The sequence below is a fragment of the Tursiops truncatus genome, chromosome 3 (genome assembly GCF_011762595.2).
Source record: "Tursiops truncatus isolate mTurTru1 chromosome 3, mTurTru1.mat.Y, whole genome shotgun sequence".
In the NCBI taxonomy this organism is placed as follows: domain Eukaryota; kingdom Metazoa; phylum Chordata; class Mammalia; order Artiodactyla; family Delphinidae; genus Tursiops; species Tursiops truncatus.
In genome coordinates this window covers 120,677,513-120,698,581 of record NC_047036.1, presented here as the reverse complement: position 1 = coordinate 120,698,581, position 21,069 = coordinate 120,677,513, and positions in this window count along the sequence as shown.

Below are 21,069 nucleotides of genomic sequence, written 5' to 3'. Positions count from 1 at the left end.
TGGGGTAGCTACTTGGACTTTTGTTCCTTTTGATTCTAAGTTTACAGCTCTTTCCTCCACCAACGTGCTCCCACTGAATCCCAGACTCTGGATTCTACGTTCAGTGCCTCCAAAAGTGAGTAACCCTGCAACCCTGCTCTGCCTTCCACTCAGGATTGCCCTGAGGCTTTATAATGGAAACCCACGGAGGTGATGACCAAGTATCCATCCTCCTCCTTAGGAAGTGTCCCTTCCTAAGGGACGGACCCTGCCCGTCCATGCCCTTCTGGTTATAGTTGATTCATCTGTAGGTAAGCAACTAACTCAAGTCAAACTAACCAATTCCATTTCCTACAATGCCTGTACCTTGAATCAGATGGAGTCAGACTCTTTTCTTTCTGGAGATTGAAGACATACAGGTAGAAAACTCAAAAGCTACAGACACTATTCTTTGCTCCTTGAGGAGACAGCCAGGCTGCAGTAAGAGAGAATGAAACTGACTTTGGAAAGAAGCAGTGCTGGGAGTCAGGGGGAAAGACTTGGCAGCATTTGAGTTCCGGGATCCATTTGTTCTGGTAGCTCAGTTGTCTATCTGCCTTTTTCTCGTGTATTTATTCAACCCTTTCTCCAATTCTGTGAATTAATAAATTTCCTTCTTGGACTGAATTTAATTCAAGTTTCATTCCTCTCACACACAATCAAAAATAACTTAACCTAATACAATACCCAATGAGAAAACAGACCAAAAACACCAAGTCATTTATGAATGTACATACTTATTTTACTGGGACTCGTTTTTGTGACCACATTGGACCCTCACTTGCTATCTGACGCACCCGGTCTCCGCCTCGTCTACCCAGTGGAGGCCACACGCCTTGCCTGTGTCTGTTCACACCATCTGACAGCCACAGGACAGTGCTTCCTGCTCCCTCAACAACCTACTCAAGCTGCATTTTCAGGGCCATCGTGTTGGGTTGAGAAAAGATGTCTGTTTTGGCTCTGATGACAGGATACATACCAACTGCTGCTATTCCTGCCTGGCAACTTCCTAGGAGGTCCAGATATAAACTTTGGAACAAGAAGGTTTCTCTCCTATCCTTTCAAAACTGCTAAAGCCTAGAAAGGACAGCTCTGTGGATGGGGGCTGAGGAAGGGATTTATCTTATGTTAGATCCCTTAGATACAAGCTTGAAATAAGGATTTGGAAGGTCATGATTTATGGACAGAGGGCTTTATTAGAGATCTCATTGAGTCCCATAGTTCAGGACCCTTAGATGCCATTCCAACCTTGCCGCCCTTCAGAATAATTAAGCCCACCTTGTTCCTGATGACTAAGTGTTAGCCTCTGATACTCTGGAATCCTATTATCCCCACTGCTACCAGGAATCTCGGTTCTGTACCAGAATCTTGTACTGTCAGTCCCCGCCTATACAGAGAGCCCCCACTGAGATTCTCAAGGACCACATGCTGCAGGCACTGTCTTCCCCAATGTGTTCTGCAACACTCTGGTAAGTGGAGTGTGCTCAGGGTCATCCCCAGGATACGACTGTCCGGTGGGTTTTCTGTTCTCATACAGAAGACTCATTCTAGCACGCCATTCTCTCATCTCTTCCGACATGTTTCTGCACTGTCTGCGTGGCAGTTCTGCATCTCTATGCCATTTACTGTGGGATGCCACTTTAACCAAGCTTCTAAGGCTTATCCTGGAAATGTATTAGGACCAGCTCTGAGCGTCCTAAGAGGGTGTGAAATCCTGTGACATGGGAGAGTGTTCCTGCATCAACAAGCTCTCCATAATCCAGTTCAATGTTCTCCCCACCTTAATTCTGCACCCTCAGAATCCAACTAGGCCGCCTCTGTACTTTCAGTTAATATATGACAGCCAAATCGTGTGGCCCCTTTGGCATATAATTCCTTCCACACCTTAGCAGAGTCAGCATTTGTTACCATCTGCCTCTGGTAATTGGCCTGGTAACCAGGAGAGACGGAAGACAAGGCAGATCGTAAAGACCAGCATTATCTTGGAAGGCACTTGTCTCATTTGAGATTTCTCTATAGCCTCAAGCTTCAGGCAGGGGTTGGCAGGCAGGGTGAGTTCTATCTTCCAACAAGGGGAAGTGGGACACTTCTGCAGGCACAGAGGGATCGAGGGCACCTGGAAGTGCAAGGTGCTCAAGACCGTCTACCGAGGTATCTTTATTCCAGTCTCAGGACCACACTCCTCTATGGGCCCTGACTTGTCATAGGAGACCTGCCCAAGCTGAGAACTTCATCTCTCTACAAAGTTCTGTTGATCTCCCAGTCACGTTATCTGCATAGCCCTCAGCTCTGCTGCCCTCCAGCTGCAGGCGATAAAGGTCTCTTCAAATGCCGCCAAGGAGGACTTCCGACCCTCATGCGTTACTTGAAAATGGGTATTGATGCTCCTGGGCTTACCTTTTTCCCTCTTGAGGTATCAGTGATGGTCCACACAATAGGATCATTATAATTAGTATCTTCCTGCATCTTTCAAATGCTTGAGATACTGCATGAGATGGTGTGCTCCTTCCTCTTATATTGTACTAGTCCGCGGAGAGTCAAAGTCTTAGCTTAACAAGTGCACTGTAGCTTCGTGTAGGGGTTGCTGCTACTCTACCTGCCACCAGTGACAGTGTCCTCATCTCTAACTGGTAGTGAGTGATCCAACTCCAAACTCACTCCCAGCAAGCTGCTTCCTAGGACCACTCCTGCTATCAACTCTCATAGGCAGGTTCCCCAGAAGCAGAAACTGAAATAGGAATTCAGGGGCCATATTAAGAGAGTACCCATTGGGTTTCCTTCTTTTTGAGATCACACAACTTTGTGTTGTTGCTTCTCTGTACTTATCTACTTAATTGCCTCCTTCTCTACCATTCTCTTCTTATTCTCTCTCTCAATCTCAAGGCAAACTTTCTCTATTCCTGTGTGCACATAGCCAAGAATGACAAAAAAAAAAAAAGTTTAAACCTCTTCTCTTCAAATAACAAGTGGTCTTTTAAGTATCTCTAATTTCTAATTTCAAATTCTAGACTGAGAAAAAATCTGATTTACCTAGCCATGGTTAAGAGCCAATCAGCTATGGCCATGGGAGATTGAGAGGGTAATGTGACACCTCAACTTACTCTTGCAAGTGGCAGGAACTTACCAAGAGAAGAGAATGATAGGTTAAGCAGGCACTCCAAACTTCAACAAGACATGTGAGAGATAGCACAGCATTGTAAAGACCAGTAGAACGGAAGCTTCCTGAGAGAAAGAATTTTTTATTTTCCCAGCACATATAAAATTACCTAGGTCATAGTAAGTTGTCAGTAAATTTCTGAAGTGAACAAGTTAAGAAAAGCCTGATGTTAGAAAGATCTGTTTTACTGTCCTAGGTCTGTGCATTGAATTCTGGCTCAGTTTTCTTGTCTATGAAATAGGGATAATAATACCACCTATCTTACAGGGTTATTTTGAGGGTGAAGCAAATATTGACGTCATTGCATTGACCACAGCTCCAAGCACATAGCAACTGTTCAGTAAATGAGAGCTATTATTAACAGAAAGTCAGGCCAGGACACAATAATGGCTACTGAGAAAAAAGAAAGCTTACTTGGTGATGGCTTCTGCAATGAAAATGAACCATAGATGCAGAGTAATAATACATTCCGAGGGAAAACCACATTTTCCTTTTTTGGTGAATTGAGACAATAATACAGATAAGTAATTAGAGCAGAACGAAAGGTAGTCATCCCTGCAAAAGCAGATCCTTCCAATTGGTCACACGCACACACAAAAATTAACTAAAAGCAACAGTAGCAAAAGCAGCAATATCAATAAAACCATTAGCATAAAACTCTCTTCTGACAGTGCCACCTCTAGAGAACCAGTGGTCTCTGCCTTACCTTCTCCACAAAAACTGTTACATGTTCATGGAGGAGTGATTGGATGAAAGGAAACGTACTCTGGATGCTACATCTATACTGTGCAAGTAAGAGGCCCTTAGGATACAGGAAAGAGAGTCTACATTTGAGCTCATCACGGCTGTAATGAAGGCTGTGTCTAACTCTTTCACCTGCTTTTTTTTTCCCTTTTCTCCCCGCCCCTTGCAAACAGCACAGATGGGGAGGAGAGAAGCAGATGATTCAAACTGGTACATTATGTGGGCACAAACAAGTTAGGGCAAAACATCTTTGCATGGTGAGAAAAATTCCACTCTTTTCTTGGGAAGTATCGGAAACCATGGTAACCAATATAAATGTAGCCAGTGCATTGTGCATTCTCAGTCTGAAACAATAAAAAACAAACTTAATCTGTTTTTTTTAAAAAGTTAAAAATAAATGTAACTTGGACAACAGACTTCAACAAGCTTCTTATTCCCTCTGCCGAAAATGTTTGCAAAACGGGCATTTTGAAAGAGAAAGAGCTATTTAGATTTAGTTTGTCTAAATATATACATATATATACATATATATGTATACATACGTGTATATATAGCACACGTATATTATATAGTATATAGTAATGCATATAATTATGCTATATGTTATATCATACATTTTATTTTATACATTATTATATAATATAAAATAGTATTCTATTACACATTACATAGTATATGTCCATGTATATGCCTAGTATATATGTACATCCCCAGGACTGTGTTCATGAAACAAAGTATTATTAAATAATAATCACATAATTATATATTAATAAATATGAATGGATTAATAAGTATATTTAATGTAAAATCCATATCATTCAATAATACCATGTTTCTGGAAAAAACCTGGCACTGAGAATATGGTAATACATGGACAAATATAATCCTTGTCCTCTTGGGGCATATAGTCTGGTGGGGAAACAAAGATATTAGTCACATAACCAAAGAAATGAATACATAACTACAAACAGCTCTAAGTTCAATGAAGTGAAAACACACAGTAACATGAATAAGTATGACAAGGGATCTAATTTAGGTGGGGGGATAGGAAAGTTGTCTAGAAAAATAAGGAACTAGCTTTGACAGCATGAAAAACAATTGTGTGCATTGTTTTGAAAACAGTTGTAAAATATCTCAAGGTGCAGAAAAAGATATTCAATTAGTAGAAGAGTGAGAAGACAGGCTGCTCCCTGACTGGGCCTCATTAGAGAAAGCAAGCTGAGGGATCAATTATTTCTATTAGAGGAAGGAGAAAAGTTATACCAGGTCTCTGTTGCAGCATGGAAAAACGCTACTTGAATACTTGGAAAACATCGTCAGAATCATTTGGCAATGGAACAAGCTGTTGATGGAAGCAACTTCCCTGGGGAAGCCAGAGGTAGTGAAAGGAGGAAAAGTTACTTGAAGAAATACTTTTTTCTCACATCATAAAAAATCTATTTTTTGTCTCAGGACCATGAAAGTCCTGTCCTGAAATACCGCCCCAAAATGCCAGGCAGACCCATGAGCCAATTAATTAAATTGCTCTGCCACCTTGCTTTTTTCCATATCTTGGTTTTAGATCTCAAAGCCCCAAATAAACTTTAACCGAAATTCCTCTCTTACGAGGAGGTATTATTAATTGCATTTTTTGAACAATAAATGAAACAAATGATTTGTGGGGGTCATTCAATATAGTTGTTGGCTGGTCCAGAAACTGAGCTTATATATTTGAACTCTGATTTGTAAGTATTAGCCAAGATTGTATTCCATGCCCTATACTGGGAACTAAAAACTTAGTGCTTGAGAGAGAAATAAAATAAAGCAAAAACGGCAACTAAACCATACACTTGAGAAATTATCTTCACATTATGTGGAGATTTTCACATCCTGAAACAGCCTGTTTCCTACCTTTAATAAGTTTGAGTTTGCTGTGCTCAGCATAATTGGACACAGCTGTCTGCATTTTCTGCCAGGGTTTGAGAAAAAATGGAGTTATTATTAGAGCTTGTTATAGCAACCTGCCTGCCCAATGTAAATCTTAAGATTCAATTGTTTATTGGTTGTGAATTTTCCATTGTAAGGGCACCTAGGAAGTGTTTTCTCTAATAAGGGTCTGGAAAAATGGGCTGGAAAGTTCCCAGTATCCAAGAAGAAAATTAATTGTTTGACCCATCCATAATGTCAGAGTCAAAAATAGAGACATCAGACCATACAAAATTGGGTGGTCCTCCAAATGAATAACTTCAGGCAGCAAATTCCAGGACTCGCAATTGAAAGTCAGGATGCTTTAAGTCAGAGGTCTTTGTAAAAGCATGACTTCTATAAAGGAGTGGGTATGAAATCAGTCTTGGTTTGAGTTTCCCAGAAGCACACGCTGAGATAAGAATTTGAGTATAAGTAGTTTATCTGGAAGACAGAGAACGCCAGCAGCAAAGACAATGGTGTCAAAGGGAAGACAAGACAGAGAATAAAGGGCCATCATTTAGCCAGTTACCACGATGAGCAAATGGAGCTTAACCTCATGGGAAAACTCTGGGAGATTTCATTAAAGATGCTTCATAACTATTCGACCCAAACGGCAAGGGAGCTGGGGTATTTATACAACGACTCCTGAGGCTGCTCCCAGGGGTATTAATTCATTGGCATTCCTGTCCTGCCATGTGTAGAAGTGGTACCAGCTTCAGTGACTTTGGAGAAAGCCCATGGGCGAGAGACACACAGATATTGGCAATGGAAGTCAGCTAAAATGTACTAGAAGCTTAGAAAGAGAAGATTGGGGGCACTAACGGAGACCGCCTCAACATTCTTTTAAGTATGGCTCTTCCATACAATGAAAACTTGGAGGCTAAAATGCCAACTCCACTAAATTGGTAATAACTTCCAGGAGTACTAAGTGGAGGGGGATCCTAAGGCAGATGGATAAGGATACTATAACCCACTAAAGATGCCTGCCATGGGCAAGGTAGAAAGAATCAGCACATAAGCCATGCATGTTCCATCCTTGATCTACATTAGGAGTCAGTGAACTTTTTCTGTAAGGGACCAAAGTAATACGTCGGTAAATATTTTAGGCATTGCAGGTCACACGTACAGTCTCTGTCACACACTGTCTTTGTTAGTTGTGTGTGTGTGTTTGTTTAACAATTCTTTTAAAATGTTAAAGCCTTTCCTGGCTTGTGCGCTATACAAACACAGGCTGCTGGCTGGATTTGTCCCGGAGGTCATAGTTTGCCAACCTTCTACCTACAGATTAATAATTTCTAAACTTCTCCTGTATGAAGACCTTTTTTTTTTTTTTTAATTTATTTTTATTTTTATTTTTTTGGCGGTACGCAGGCCTCTCACTGTTGTGGCCTCTCCCGTTGCGGAGCACAGGCTCCGGACGCGCAAGCTCAGCGGCCATGGCTCACGGGCCCCGCCGCTCTGTGGCACGTGGGATCTTCCCGAACTGGGGCACAAACCCATGTCCCCTGCATCGGCAAGTGGACTCTCAACCAGTGCGCCACCAGGGAAGCCCCCCCTTTTTATTTTTAAAAAAATATTTTTAACAGCCAGGCTACTACAAAATAATCTGTGTGTTTTACATTACGTTTCTTGAAATTTATATTTTAAATATGATTGTGAAGGTCTTAGAAACTTCAGCTGCTCTCCCATCCTGCCTGGGAGGTTCTTGGCACACAGACTGAAATCTACGTACCTAGTTCAAATGCTTAAGTTTACAAAAGAGGAAACTGAGACCTAGAGAGAAAAAAAGACTTGTCCAATATCAAATGCTTAGTGGTTCTTCAACCAAATATTGTTTAGTGGGTGCTAAGGTCCTTATTAACTCAGAACACATAAAACTATAGCAGAAAATCCAAACTCCATTATACAAATTGGGTCCTTCTAGGAGCCTAGAGGAAAGAAGAATTCAATGCAGGATGAAAGAATAGGGAAAGGCTTCATGAATAAAGACTCTCCCAGGAAAGGAAAAATCACTTTTGTTTTATATTAATTCAACAAATATGAATTGAGTCCCTAAATCGTGTCAGGTACCATGTGGATGGAGGACATAGCATTCCAGGGTACAGGTACCATAAAAGAAATGGAAATGAATGCAGTGTGTTTCTGCTTTAGGTTCAGATTCATTAACATCCAGCAAAATGCTTTGCACATAGTCCTCAATTAACTTTTCAATGAATGAACGGTTCAAATAGCAGTTTGGGCTCAGAGAATGTATCACAACTGCAGTAACTCATATGCATGAGGAATAGGGTCCTTTATGTCTTTTATGTGTCCAAGCTTTGTAAATCTGTTAAGTTTTTAGTGATGCCTGGGACCTGGAAGAGCAAACTCGTATTCTCAGTCCGTAATATGATACACAAAGAACACAACCAAGTAAATCTATCCTCACTCAGGAGGAAAGTCTGAGCTATCATTAATCATCCTTCACTTTCCGAAGGTCTGGCCACTCCTCAGCAAATCTAAGGGTAGAGTAAACTTACATAGTTGAGAAAGCTAGCCAATGCGCCCAGTTATGCGGAGACCAAAACCTCAGTACATCAGCAGCAGCGATTCATAACCAGTTGCAAAATAATGAGGGAAGGAGTGACAAGACTGCCAAGACTTGTTGGGCAAGAAGCCAAGAACACTCAACCCACTGAGCTCAGCAGAATATGGAACAAGAGGTTCCATATTCCTGTGGCTTTCCTGGAAACAAGGAGCTGTCCAACAGGCCAATCTCTTTAAATACTTCCATCAGCTTAACACGCAGCACCATCCGGTGTGGGGTATGTAACACATGACACATTTAATTGCTTCAACTAAATAGGTCTGGAGTATTATTATCAGAAAGCAAGTGGCCTCGGGATATGGGAGTGTTTAATAATGATTAAATCTCATTATTATGGTTATTTTAGTGGTATACGAACAACAAGCATGTGTTATGCTCACAGGCTCTGTGAATCAAGGATACAGGCAAGGCACAATGGGGTTGCCTAATCTCTGCTCCACAGTGTCCAGGCCCTTAGCTGGGGACACTAGAATGGCTGGGAGTGACACAAACACTCAGGACAGGAATCTTCTGAAGGATTCGTCATTTATATGTCTGACAGCAGAGCTGGGACATCCTGGTTACCAGAGGATAAGGGGGGGGAGGGATAAATTGGGGGATTGGGATTGACATATACACACTATGATATATAAAATAGATAACTAATAAGGACCTACTGTATAGCACAGGGAACTCTACTCAATACTCTGTAATGACCTATATGGGAAAAGAATCTAAAAAAGAGTGGATATATGTATACGTATAACTGATTCACTTTGCTGTACACCTGAAACTAACACAAGATTGTAAAGCAACTATACTCCAATAAAAAATTTTAAAAATATATTATACGGCAACTATACTTCAGTTTAAAAAAAGAAAAAAAAGGGAAGTTGTGTTTGTATGTGTGTGTTAAAAAAATATATAATGTATGGCATAAGTGGATGCCCAGTTAATGGTAGCTGAAAATCTAGACACTTAAAGACGTGAACAATGGTAATAAAGAGAAAAGTATTCAATTTCAAAAAAACAAAAACAAAAAAACTAGCATCAGGTGGGACAATTAACTAGAGGCACCTCCACATGGCTTCTCTAGATGGCTTGGGTTTCCTCACAGTTTGACATCGTCAAGTTAGTTAGATATCTTTCCTCTCGGTTCAGTGGTCTGTTAACAGATGTTCCAGGTAACAGGGTAGAAGCCGCATGGCCATTTATGGTTCAGTCTTGGAAGCCACATAATATCACTTTCACCAAACTCCCCAGATTCAACGGGAGAAGATATAAACCCACACCTTTCCATGGGAGGACTGTCAAAGAACTTGTAGCCATGTTTTAAAACAACTACATCCATTATTATTATCTGATTTTTATAAAATGGACTCAAATACTAAAAGACAGCAGAACATAGTGGCTAAATGAGTGCTGGGTTCAAACACCGACTCTCTCACTTCTTGGTTGTGGGTGCATTATTTCACCTTTCTCTGCCTCAGTTTTTTTCCTCTATAGAGTAGAGGTAATAATTACTATACCTAATTCATGAGATGGTTGCAAGGATCAAGTGAGTCAATAAAGTTATTAGCGTCTGAAACAAAGAAACTCTCAGTAAACGTTAGCGATTATTATGCATGGATTCACTTATCGAATATCAGCATAGTGGACAACCCTTCCCACTGTGGCTGTGACAGTATCTAGGGATACAAAGATGAATAATAGATCCCTGATACTCATGAGCTCATACTCAAATTAGAGAGGGGACTCATTAAAAAAATACAGAAACATCTGATATGCATACATCCAAAATAATATTGTGTAAGGGGGAAACATTGATTGTGGAGTCAGAGACTAGAATTCTTTTTTTTTTTTTTTTTTTTTTTTGCAGTACGCGGGCCTCTTACTGTTGCGGCCTCTCCCGTTGCGGAGCACAGGCTCCGGACGCGCAGGCTCTGCGGCCATGGCTCACAGGCCCCGCCAGTCCGCGGCATGAGGGATCTACCTGGATCGGGGCACGAACCCGTGTGCCCTGCATCGGCAGGCGGACTCTCAACCACTGCGCCACCAGGGAAGCCCCCAGTGACTAGAATTCTTGACCAGAATCTGACACATTCTAGCTGTGTCAACTTCTTAATCCACTAAACTTTTCCCACCCTTATCTTTTCTTATCTATCAAGTCAGACGAGTACAGCATTTTCAACCCATCTCGTAGGATATCATACAGATTAGTGAAATAGAATTATAAAAGTGCTTCACAGACTATAATATAAGTCACCATCATTGACCAGGCAATGAATGCTGAACCTTACATGTTGGGATTTAATCACCAAGGGAACAATTCTGCAGAGGGGCTCCCATATCCTGTCCCCAAACTAATTTCACATAAGAGGATCTATAGCATGGCAACATTTAAAATCCCATAGTTCAGTATGTCTATTAAAAATGTTTTTTAGCTAAATATTTACAAACTATGTCTCTCTTCTGTCACAGACCAGAGATTTAATCTAACCTCCAAGTTGGATAATTTGCTATGCAGAAGGGGATGTTACGAGAAATATCACTGAGTGACATCATCAAGTGAGTCACTTGAGAGACGGCAAGTCTAGTTTTTTATTTGTGATCAGTCATAAGAGAAAAGTAAATCCCAGAATGTGGTTCCCTGAGAGTGATGAAAAATAAGAATATTTTAAGTTTACATCTTTGTACTATAAAGATGTAAACTCGCAACACTGCTGTCCTGGAATAGAAAGGAATGGGACTTGAAAGGAATATACTGTTATTTTGCAAGCAGGTATTTTTGCATCATGAAACTTTTACATGACATGTGAGAGCTTTCAGAATGTTTGCTCAAAGTAGGAACTGGTCTTGGATGGGCTTGTGCATATTTCTACTTACGAGAAGGCAATGGCAACAAGTTCAAGTCCTTACTGTATATGATACAAGAGTACTATATGGGATGGCTTTTAGCAGGGAGGGAAGAGACCCAAGGTGGAGATGACAAGATGAGTAAAACGATAAAAAAAAAAAAAACACATAAAACCAATTTCAAAAAAAAAGCAAAATGATGACAGTATTTGTTTGCTGATGGATATAGGAAGAAAGAGGGAGGAGAATCCCAGATTCTGAGCATTCAAATTAAGAGTCTTGGAGATAGTGTCTACCAGGTGGTTGAGGAAAACACTGGGATCTCAGGAAGAAGTGCTAGAAAAAGTTACAGATTAAATTGTCATCAGCCTAGAGATGAGGACTGAAGTGTCAAGACTGGATGACTTCACCAAGGAGGACACTATGGGAGGAGAGAGTTCATGGAAGTACAAGAGATCTTAGAGAGAAGGAAAAATCAAAAGAGCTACTAAAGCTGCAGAGGAATTAATCACAGAGTACGGAAGAGAAGCAGGGTAAACCTAGGGTGCCAAGGGTGGAAAAGATTTCTAAGATATTGAAGGGATGACTAATAATATCCTAGGTGACAAAGAGAAGAAAGAGAGTAAGGAAATAGAATACCCCTAGGTGTATTATTTTCAAAAGAATTATTTTAGTAGAAAAAGCTTGGAAGTTGAGGCATGTGTGTGTGAAAATAAAGAGGATGCATCATGTGTAGACTACATTCTCAAATGAGGGATTTAGATAAATTTTCCATCTGAGGAAAAGGAGTGAGTACAGATAACTCAAGTTTCAAGGGAAGGAAAACATAACTGATGAATCAAACACTGAGAGAACCAGAAATGGTAATTGATGGTGATCCCTTAATTAGAAACAAAAAAGAAAGAAAAGAGGAAAGATAGTATAATCTGGGATATAGAGAAAGGGATGTTGGGGAAATTCATACTGAATTATCTTGGTCTTCTCAGTAACATGTTCTGAGGTCCTAAAGTGATTAGGAATGGTCTGGAACACATGCTATGTATACTGTCACAGCTACAGATTAACAAAGGATTACAGATTTTTGTAAAAACATGTTGTGTATGTAGCATGTGTGGTGTGTATAGTATATAAAATATAATGTAATATAACAAATGTGTATGTATATTACAACATATTATAAAGTACCTTAAAACACATAACAGACAAGCACTAGTACCTTGTTCCCCACTTTTATGAATATTTCATATGAAATTTTTAATAGGGAAAATTTCCCATTAGGAATTGAAATATGAAAAATAGAAGGAATCAAGGAATGTTTGCTAAGAAATCTTCAGGAAGGAATGGAATGAAGGTAGAAAGAAAAACTACTGATGACTTATCTCACGATAGAGAAGGCTTTCTGGAGAAGAACTGAAGGACTTCTACACTAAATTCCACTTCCACTTTCTAAATGAGAGATGAGGAAAGGTAGGATTGCACAACAATGATGGGATGGTTAAGATGCAGATTTCCTCCCAGAGCACAGGACTTCAACAGGACAAAAAAAAAAAAAAAAAAAAAAAAAAATCAGCTGAGTTTCTCCCAGTGAAGCAAATAGAGGAAATACTCCTAAATATAAATTGCAGGTTAGAAAAAGAGAATCACCTTGAAAACAGAAATCACAGGGATTCCTCTCTGACATATCAAACAAACAGAAGAGCATTTTAAAGAATTCTGATGTGTGTTCCCAAAAATATTCAAGAGGACACTTTATCTGTGAAAGTAGAGCTAAGCATTTATTTTTTTTTAAATCTTCTAAAATCAGTAAATATTATATAAAGTTTTTAAAAATATCGAGATAAAAAACAGCAGGTTAGATACTTCCCATAAATTAATGATTTACACAATAAATTTGAGATGATGATAAATGATGCCACAAAATATTAATATGATAGGAGAGATGAGAGAAAAGGTAAATGTAAAACAAGAATCCCAAAAAGGAGATGGAGAATAGAAGGATAAGATAAAGATAATAAAAAATAATAAAAGAAAACTTTGCTGAGTTGAGGAAGGACACAAATTTGTAAAATGAACAAGCTCTTTATGTACCATAAAGTACTATAAGTATAAAGTATCATGAGTATTATATAAAATGCATATAGATCAAAAAATCTTTTGTGATCACTTAATTTCAAGGACAAAAAAAAAAAAAACTCACATATAAGTAGCCAAGAAGAAAAAGCAGCTACTCATACAGCCCCAAAACACTCTTCTTGAAAAATAAATTACTTAAAGATGTATAGCAGCCTTCCAGAGATAAATCAAAATGAATATCTCCAAAAGGAATGGTTATTATATGAGACTGCACTGTGTGTAATAAAACTAAGTTAAACAAGATAACATTGAAATAATTTTTGTCAATCTAAAGTAATTTTAGGCCTTGGCACATCATTTAACAGCTTATAACTAACAATAATTTGGGGTTAAAATCCAAACAAACATTGGGGTTATATGAACACTGAGAAGACAGCAGGTGGAAGGGAGAAGTAATCTTACACAGTCAACAATTTTTTATTTCAGTATAGATTTTGGTAAATTAAAAAATTCAAATGTATTTTTTAATTTAGAAGTAACCACACTTAGAATAAAATACGATATAACCTATTCCACAAATTTGGGGTTTAAAATATAGTCACATGCCTTGTTTTTCCAGTTAATTGCTCTAGCCAACAAATGTCCCATTGTCAGGAGGTTTGGTAGCTCCCTTTTGAGACTTTCTTCTGTCTCCAGTAATCTACAGAGCCTAGGGACTTACATCCAAGAGGACTAGTCTGAAGGACATACCTAATAGAGAATGCCCTGGGGTGAGATGTGTTGACCACAGCTATTCCTCCTCACTTCCACAAGGCGTTGCTATTGAGCAGTGGTTGTTCACAATCTGAAAAGTACTCTGGCCCACCACTGGGAGAATTATTTATGGATTCTGATCACTGCACCAGCTGTCCTGATTCTTCAGTGAGTATGATCAAGGCAGGAATGGGCAGGAGTACTCCTGGCTTGGGCTCCTAGCGTTATAGCTCTTAGCACTCAGCTCTCTGGGCTTTTATAACCACCTCCCAGGAAACCATCCCCACCCTCCTTGGGAGTGATGATACAGAAGTTTCCAGGCCACCTCCTCCTGGACTCAAAAACACATCCCTCTTCCTGGAGAAAATTATTTTAACTGTTTTAAAGGTCCTTTTAACATCTAGTTTCCTTGGACAAATGAGCTCTCAAGTAACCTCCTATGGAAGATCCCCTCAGCAACTCCAGGGAGCCTTAAAAATCTGAGGGAGCCACCTTGAAAGACTCAATGTTGGTGTACTTCTAAGGGTAACTCTCCAAGTGACCTGAGATGATGCTTCGTTCCACCCTTCAAAGAAAGAAACACATATATGTACATTTGATATAGTCCTACTTTAGATGTATATGCCTCTCAAATTAATATAATAAAAGAAAAAAGTGTGCGTGTGTGCATTTGAGTGTCACATAACAAAAGATATGGAAGGAGAAAAGGCATCATCAAAAAAGAAAAATCTTAAAGTAAGATGACTGTAATAAGGCTATAGTTATCTGCTATCTGACTGAATATAAATGAATTAAATCCCCTACTAAAAGTAAAGGGCTTACAGGTAGGGGGACTAGGACCCAAATAAAAGAACTTACAAAGACATATCAAGGGGAAAAACGTGGGCTGGCAAAATAATCGAAGTATGATTTAAATCAAGGTAAAATTTTAAAAAGAAGTCATTTATATTGGCAAAAGTTAAATATAGGGTAAAGAAAATAAAGATGTGAGTCATGAACCTTCAAGGAGGGAATACAGAATTGAAATACAGTAATCAAAACTGTCAGAATTATAGAAAAAAACTGTCAGAAACACAAAGTGGGAAATTTTAATATACCATAGTCAGCTTTTGACAGAACAAGAAGAAAAAATAATATGTGTAAACAATATATAGAAGTTTCAAACATAATACATGATTATGCATACAACAGCTTTTTACAGACCAAGAATCCACCTTATTTTCCAAGGATTATGGAACATTTACCAAAATTGGTTACATTCTGTGGCATAATAAGAACTGCATAAATTCCCAAAGGTATAAATTGTATACCACTTTCTCTAATAACAACCCAATAAAGGTAGAATTAAACAAAGTATAGTTTTGAAATGTATCAAAGAAAACTTTTTTAAAAAGAAAAATCAAAACTATAATTATGAGCTATTTATAAAATAATGAGAATAAGATTACTATAATATAGGAAATGGCTAAAAGAAAACTTCATACCTTTGAATCAGATCAATATTTTAAAAGAAATGACAGGAAATAAACTAAACTTTTAACCTCAAGATTTAGAAAAGGAACACTAAAACTCATTTGAGGAAAACTATAAGAAAACTGTTAATTAAAATTAACTAATCAGAAAAGTACATTCGAACAAACAAAAGCATAGAATTGATACATGAGTCTAAGATGTGGTTTTGGGTGGGTGCAGGATCTCAGGTCTGGTGAAATCAATAAAAGAGCATGAAGAAAACAGAGGAAAATGTGGCAACACATATTGAGTATTTGGATCTTTTTCTATTTATCTAGATATCTATTACATAGGTACTTATTCTGTACAGAGGCATATACATATAAAGTATATAGGATTAAAAAAAAACATGAAAAATTTAAAGAAAATAGGACAAGTCCTAAAACAAAAGTACCAAAACCTGCCTAAAAAGAAAAAAAGCAGATGAACTGAAAAGAATGACAACATTGGGAATAACAGAAAAAGATGTTGAATAATTGCTTGTAAAATTAGTAACTTGCTTAAATGGCTTTATAAGTGACAACAACTGACTATTTAAGACAGGGATAACTCTCACTTCCATCACCTCTCCGATACACCATGGGGGCAAATATAAAACATTTCACTTTTTTATTTCATTCATAAAATATATTACAACAAAATCTTACTGATATATTGAACTAGATTAAAAATATTTAATAAAATGTTAGTAAATTAAAACTACTACATTAAAATAATAAAACAATAAGATACAAGGTCAGTCAGCCTAGTTAAAATTTGAGTTCACCATTAATACTAGCTTTGTGAACTTATGACTTAACCTTAAGGAGTCTCCATTTCCTCAAATGTAAAATATTAACAGTACTGACTTAATAGAATTGTAGTGAGGATTTAAAAAGATAATACATATGTGCAAAGAATTTACTAATATTTATTGAGTGTATGTGGGTAAACACTCAATAAATATAATCTTTTCTTATTGTTAGCTTTTCAAACATATTTACCTGAAGAATGCAAAAAGATTTAGTACTAAATGTGTACTAATACATTTCATCACATTAATAAGTCAAAGAATAAAAATTATGTGACCATCTTGATATATTCTAAAACAGCACTGATAAAATTTAAAGTGTTCTTCATAAAACACTGGGTCCCCAAAATGAGAGATGTACAAGAGGCATTTTATAAATTGAAAATTTATTCATGAAATAGAAAAAGGAAAATGCTTCTTAACTACCTTTTGCTTGAAAATAAAGTCATTAAGTGAGCATTCCAATACTTCTAAGAAATCATCTAAAAGCAACAAAGAGAATGTGTACATTCGATTCTCAGCTAAATATAGTGACAGCTAAGCCTCAAATCTCAAGATGTGTCAAAGGACAGCTAAAGCCATGGAGAGAAAGCAGGAAATCATGCAGGGAATATGTGGAACAAGTTCCTGGCCTCCAATAGCCAATGTTTTGAAGAACACTCCTGAAGGTAAGAGGAGACACACATTATGCAGTGCCTGAATCCTTGGTCTACACCTGTCCAAAGGGGCACATGGTCTGGTATCAGAGGTTTCCCCAATTGAAGCTCCAATCAACCAGCCAGAGGAAGCAGCACATACATAGAAACTCATCACATGAACAAACGACATGTTCAGAAACTAGTCTACATCTTTGGAAACAGAGAAGGTAGATGTTTCATTCTGAGCCACCTCCCCTCTCCTTGGTCCAAATTAAACTACTCTCAACTGTGAATCATTGCTAGAGAGAGATAGAGAGCTAAGTGACCAAACACTATTGGCCCCCAAAGCACCAGACCCAAATTTCAGAGGAAAGTTCTACCAAATATTTGGAAAAAAATAATTACAATGGTGTTTAAAATTTTACAGAACATAGAAAAATAAGACAAGTCTCTAAATAATTTTAATTAAGTGAACATACTTTGATACCAAAAGTTCAAAAATAGACAATCATTAGAGAAATGCAAATCAAAACTACAATGAGGTATCACCTCACACCGGTCAGAATGGCCATCATCAAAAAATCTACAAACAATAAATGCTGGAGAGGGTATGGAGAAAAGAGAACCCTCTTGCACTGTTGATGGGAATGTAAATTGATACAGCCACTATGGAGAACAGTATGGAGGTCCTTTAAAAAACTAAAAATAGAACTACCATATGATCCAGCAATCCCACTACTGGGCATATACTCTGAGAAAACCATAATTCAAAAAGAGTCATGTACCACAATGTTCATTGCAGCACTATTTACAATAGCCAGGACATGGAAGCAACCTAAGTGTCCATCAACAGATGAATGGATAAAGAACATGTGGCACATATATACAATGGAATATTACTCAGCCCTAAAAAGAAACGAAATTGAGTTATTTGTCATGAGATGGATGGACCTAGAGACTGTCATACAGAGTGAAGTAAGTCAGAAAGAGAAAAACAAATACCATACACTAACACATATATATGTGGAATCTAAAAAAAAACGGTTCTGAAGAACCTAGGGGCAGGACAGGAATAAAGATGCAGACATAGGGGATGGACTTGAGGACACAAGGAGGGGGAAGGGTAAGATGGGACGAAGTGAGAGAGTAGCATTGACATCTATATACTACCGGATGTAAAATAGCTAGCTAGTGGGAAGCAGCCACATAGCACAGGGAGATCAGCTCGGTGCTTGTGCCACCTAGAGGGGTGGGATAGGGAGGGTGGGAGGGAGACTCAAGAGGGAGGAGATATGGGGATATATGTATACATATAGCTGATTCACTTTGTTATACAGCAGAAACTAACAGAACATTGTAAAGCAATTATACTCCAATAAAGATGTTAAAAAAAAAAGAATTCCTCCAGAAAATTAAAAAAAAAAATAGACGGGGTCAGTCTATAAACCAATCTATTTATAAATGTCATCTTAAAACCTTAATATATTAGCTGACAGAATTCTGCAATATATTAAAATAATTATGCACCATCAGTAAGTGGACTTTACTCCAGAAATGCAGGTGTAGTTAAACCTCAAGGCATTTATTAAAATATGCAACATATCTAAAAAGAAAATTTATGTTTATATTCATAGAGGCTGAAATATTTTTTATAAAATTCAAAATAGAAAGATTTTTTTTAAAAAAAATAGGAACAAATTGCTACTTCCTAACATCATAAAATATGTGCCTCTCAACCCCAAAGTCAGCATCTCACATGATGAGAAATTACTTGAGGCATTCTCAATTAAAATCAGGAATAAGACAAAGGTGTCCATAGCCACCATTATTATTTAACATTGTTCTGGAGGATTAAAACTGCAATTAGGAAACACAAAAACTAGAGATACAAAAAACAGAAAGGAGTTAAAATTACCATTATTTGTAGAGGATACTATTGCAAACAATGAGGCTATAAGCAAATTAACTGGAAAACAATTACAAACTAAGAGAATTGAATAAAGAGACAATATATAAAAGTAATATGAACAATAAAGAGGCAAGAATACACAGGAAAATTTTGAAAAAGAAAAGTAATAAGGGAGACCAGCTCTACAGTATATAAAATCAAATCTTAAAAGTAAAATAATCAAAGCACTATAGTACTGCTAAATGACTAGAGAAAGTTTTATAACACTCTATTTTCAAGGTATTAGTTACTGAAGAAATGTTCACTGAAATTCCCAGATACTATTTGAACAATTAGTAATTATTCAGATAAAGTTAATGCGCACGGTTGGCAAGGGTTTAGAGAAACAGGAAATCTCATATGCTATGTAAAATTGATACAAACTAATTATTACCTAACACTTTAAATTTATACAGTTGAATCTCTTGTACTTCTATTTGTAAAAACAAAACCAAAAAAAAAACCAGTGTTTAAGAACTAAATAGAGATGTGCTCAAATGTACTAGAATACTCATCACACCATTATTTAAAATGGTGACAGGCTGATCCAATCAAAATAATCAACAATAGGAAACAGGTAAAATAAATTCTAATACTTACATAAAATAGATTATTTTGTAGTCATATTTGTGTAAGCTACTGAATATGAAAAATAAAAAGATAGAAATTCAGTTGAAAATGTGCAAAGAAATGAACAAGCAATCTGTAGGTAGGAAACTGCATATGGATAACCAAAACATAAAGACTTTCTCAAATTTACTGCCTTTAGAATATGTCAGATTACATCCATCAGATTTCAAAAAGTTTCAAAATTTGGATTACATCTAGATTTAACATGGGGAAACGATATCCTCAAGCACTACTTATGGGAGGCTTAACTGATACAGGTGTTCAAAAAAATTATCTGATATCACTTGTAGAAATTCAATCTGCATATGCCTTTTGACTGAGAAATGACACTCCAGGAACAGAGCCCAGAGATATTTCTGCTCAATTCCATAAGGGAACATGTTCAAGGATACTCCTCACAGCATTGTTTATAACTATAAAAGGTCTACCAACTGAGGAATGGAAAAATAAAGTGTGAAGGATGATCATTATGGATAATATAAAGCAGTTAAAGGCAGTTAGAAATAAACATGCAGAGAGAGAGAGAAATCTTAAAGTATAGTGAATGAAAAAAAACTAGAAAGGAGCCTGGTCTTAAGTAAATTATAATTTCAAAACTTTGGAAAACATACAAAATTTTTATTTTATTTTATAACATTTGTTTTATAAGACTATTCACATGTCTAGGGCCATATATTAGACATATAAAGAGAGAGTGTCTATATGAATTGAGGGAGGAGTGGGATATAATGTGAATGCAGGGCTTCCCTGGTGGCACAGTGGTTAAGAATCTACCTGCCAATGCAGGGGACACGGGTTCGAGCCCTGGTCCAGGAAGATCCCACATGCCACAGAGCAACTAAGCCCACAAGCCACAACTACTGAGCCTGCACCCTAGAGCCCGCGAGCCACAACTACCGAAGCCCATGCACCTAGAGCTATGCTCTGCAACAAGAGAAGCCACAGCAATCAGAAGCCCTCGCACTGCAACGAAGAGCAGCCCCCCACTCGCCGCAACTAGAGAAAGCCTGCATGCAGCAATGAAGACCCAACACAGCCAAAAATAAAAAATAATAGATAAAAAAAATAAAAGAATGGGAATGCAGATCAGTAATGACAGGCCCTGCAAATTCTGAAAATGATGATGTGCCCTGAATTCTCTGCACCAGAGGCTTAAACAAAATTGGAGAAGTCATGATGCAGAAGATGATTTAATGCCATTAGAACATGTGTATAATATAATTTAAATAATTTTAAAAATCAAAATACAAAACACTATATATAGATTATCTCACTTTTGTTTAAAATATATTAAGAATGAACAGAACAAAAGAGTAACAGAATGTTTACAACAATGATAACTGAGTTGTGAGTACTTTTCATTCCTTTTTTCTTTCTACTTTTCAGATTTTTCGCTGTCTACTTAAAACCCTTGATTACTTTTATAATGAAAATAAA